Here is a 3,870-nt window from a genome sequence, read left to right as displayed (position 1 = left end):
GCAGAGCACAGCTCACTTCTTTCTCCGTTTATATTTCAAAAGAGATTGACTCAAGATACAACCAAATACTGAGAATTACATCTGACCTCATTAGCATCAAAGAAGAGAAGATTTACAAAATAAAATGTTGTTGTTGTTGTTAGGTGCCATCGCCTCCTTACTGATTCATAGCAACTCTATGCACAACAGAATGAAACACTGCCCCATACTGGGCCAATCTCACAATTGTTGCCAAGCTTGAGCTCATTGATGCTGCCACTTTGCCAATCCATCTCGCTGGGAGTCTTCCTCTTTTTCTCTGACCCTCCATCTTACCAAACATATCCTTCTCCAGTGACTGCTACCTCCTGACAATATGTTCGAAGTATGAGAGACGAAGCTTAGCCATCCTGGCCTCCAAGGAGCACTCTGGCTGCACTTCTTCCAACACAGATCTGTGGGTACTTTTGGCAGCCCATAGCACTACAATATTCTCCTCCAATACCATAACTCAAAAGCATCAATTCTTCTACGGTCTTCCTTATTCACTGTCCAGCTTTCACATGCATAAGAGGTTACTGAAAATACCATGGCTTGGGTCAGGCGCACCTCAGTCCTCAAGATGACATCTTTGCTCTTCAACACTTTAAAAAGGTTTTGTGCTGCAGATTTGCCTAATGCAACACGTTGTTTGATTTCTTGACTGCTGCTTCCGCGAGTGTTGATAGTTGATCCAAGAAGAATGAAGTCCTTGACAACTTCAATCTTTTCTCCTTTGATATGAATGCTGTTTATTGGTCCAGTGGTGAGGATTTTTGTTTTCTTTACATTGAGATGCAATCCATACTGAAGGCTGTGTTCTTTGATTTTCATCAGTAAATGTTTTAAGTCCTCTTCACTTTCAGCAAGCAGGGTGAAAGAATACAAACTGGTCGCACACCTTTCTTAATTTTAAACCATTCTGTTCCAACAGCTGCCTCTTGGTGCATGCACAGATTCCTCATGAGCACAATTAAGTGTTCTGACATACTCATGCTTTGTAATGTTGTCCATAGCTTGTCATGATCCACACAATCAAAAGCCTCTGTGTAGTCGATAAAGCACAGGTAAACATCTTTCTGGTATTCTCTGCTTTCAGCCAAGATCCATCAGACATCAGCAATGATATCCCTTGTTCCACTTTCTCTTCTGAATCCGACCTGAACCTCTGGAAGTTCTCTGTCAATGTATGCTTGCAGCCATTTCTCTTTTACCTTTAGTAAAACTTTACTCACATGGGATATCAAAGATATTGTCCTATAATATCTGCATTCCATTGGGTCACCTTTCTTTGGAATGGGCACAAATACGGATCTCTTCCAATCAGTTGGCCAGATTGTTATCTTCCAAATTTCTTGGCATGGATGAGTGAGTGCTTCCAATGCTGTCTCACTTTCTTGAAAGATTTTAATTTTTATTCCATAAATTCCTGGTGCCTTGTTCTTTGCCAATTCCTTCAATGCACTTGGACTTCTTTCTTCAGTATCATTGGCTCTTGATCATATGCTACCTCGTGAAACAGTTGAACATCAACCATTTCATTTTAGTACAGTGACTCTGTGTATTCCTTCCATCTTCTCTTGATGCTTTCTGCATTATTCAATAATTTGCCCAGAGAATCCTTCAATAACAAAAGTCGAGGCTTGAATTTTTTCTTCAGTTCCCCCAGCTTGAGAAATGCTGAGCATGTTCTTCCTTTTTGGTTTTCTGACTCCAGATCATTGCACATTTTGTTGTAATATTTGACCTTGTCTTTTTGAGCTGACTTTGAAATTTTCTGTTCAGCTCTGTACCTCCTCATTTCTTCCATTTGCTTTAGCATCTCTACACTGGAGAACAAGTTTCGGTATCTCTTCTGACATCCATTTTGATCTTTTTCTTTTTTCTTTCTTAATGTATGATGTTCTTGATGTTATTCCACAACTCTTCTGGTCTTTGGTCTTTAGAGTTTACGTATCAAATCTGTTCTTCAGATGATCTCTACATTCAGGTAGGATATATTCAAGGACATATTTTGGCTCTCGTGGACTTGCTTTCATTTTCATCCACTTTAGTTTGAATTTGCATATGAGCAATTGATGGTCTGTTCCACAACCCCTCCTGGCCTGATTGATGATGATGATGTTTTGATTGATGATATAGAGCTTTTCCATCATCTCTTTCTGCAGATACAGTCAATTTGATTTCTTTGTATTCCATCTGGTGAGGTCCATGTGTATAATCGTTTCTTATGCTGTCTAAAGAAGGTATTTGAAATGAACAAATCATTGATTTTGTAATGCAATCTCCAGCATCATTTATATCACCAAGGCCATGTTTTCTAACTATTGATCCTTCCTCTTTGTTCCCAACCTTTGCATTCCAATCACCAGTAATGATCAGCACATCTTGATTACATGTTTGATCAATTTCAAATTGAAGAAGTTGGTAGAATTCTTCTATTTCGTCCTCACTGGTTTTAGTGGTTGGTGCGTAAATTTGAATAATAGTGGTATTAACTGGGCTTCCCTATAGGAGCATGGATATTATCCTATCACAGACAGTGTTGTACTTCATGACTGATATGGATATATTCTTTTTGACAATGAATGCAACACCATTCCTCTTCAATTTGTCATTCCTAGCATAGTAAACCATGTGGTTGTCAGATTCAGAATGGCCAATACCAGTCCATTTCAGCTCACCTAAGATATCGATGTTTATGCATTCCATTTGATTTTTGACAATTTCTAATTTTCTTAGATTCATACTTCGTACATTCCACATTCCAATTACTAATGGATGTTTCAGGTGTTTCTCTTCATTTTAAACAAGACAATTATCTAAATAAGATAATTATATCAAATCAGGGTCTATCCCATCAAGTCATATCATGGGGTTCATTGTATTCTATTCAATCTCATCAAGGGGTGATAATTACATCTTACCTGCTAAACCACTGAGAATCTTGGCCCAGCCCAGTTGACACATGACCTAAACTTTCAAACCTGGCTTCAAAAGAAAGGTCTTAACTGTCATGTAAAGCATCTGATACCAATATTTTATAGAAAGCTTAACTGGAATTCATAATATTACAATAATATCCAAGACCCTGGACTAGATCCTCCTTTACATGCATCTCTCTTCATACACTCCTATAAGAAAATTAGCTTTGTCAAGCTTCCTTGTTACCCTTCTTTCTCCTCTATGATCAAAGTAGGATTATAATAAATGGATTGGTTTTATCACATTCATTCCATACTTATTAAAGCATGTTGCTTGCTGTACACTGAGACAGTATTAAAATAGGTAAGAAATAGCCATTGTCATCAAGAATTAAAGTTTAAATGGAAAAGATATCCAGACACTGCCATCAAGTTGATCCTGACTCACAGGGAGCCTGTTGGACTAGTAGAACTGCCCCCTAGGCTTGCCAAGGCTGTAAATCTTTAATGGACAATGACAGCCACATCATTCTCACATGGAGTGGCTGGTGGGTTAGCATCTGAGCACTTTAACCATTGCACTACCAGGGCTCCTTGATAGATAAATCAACTACAAGTACAAAAACCAGTTGCTGACAACACTATTGTCAAGAAAAGTTTTTCACACTAAAAGAAACATTCCTTGATGGTTACCAGGGTGGGAGGGAGAGGGAGGCAATTCGCTGTCTAGAAGATAGACACACAGGGGAAGGTTGGCAAAAAAAAAAAAAGATGGAGCAGGGAAAGACCTGGGGAGGGTGCAAGAATTAATGGCAACATTCATCACAGCACTATTCACAACAGCAAAAATATGGAGACAGCCTAAGTGCCCAACAACGGAAGAGTGGTTTAACAAAGTTTGGTACATACACATGAAGGAATAATATGC

This window comes from Chrysochloris asiatica, unplaced genomic scaffold, assembly GCF_000296735.1.
Source record: "Chrysochloris asiatica unplaced genomic scaffold, ChrAsi1.0 scaffold00045, whole genome shotgun sequence".
In the NCBI taxonomy this organism is placed as follows: Eukaryota; Metazoa; Chordata; class Mammalia; order Afrosoricida; family Chrysochloridae; genus Chrysochloris; species Chrysochloris asiatica.
The sequence above is the reverse complement of the archived record's forward strand: the minus strand, read 5'-3'. Positions refer to the sequence as shown.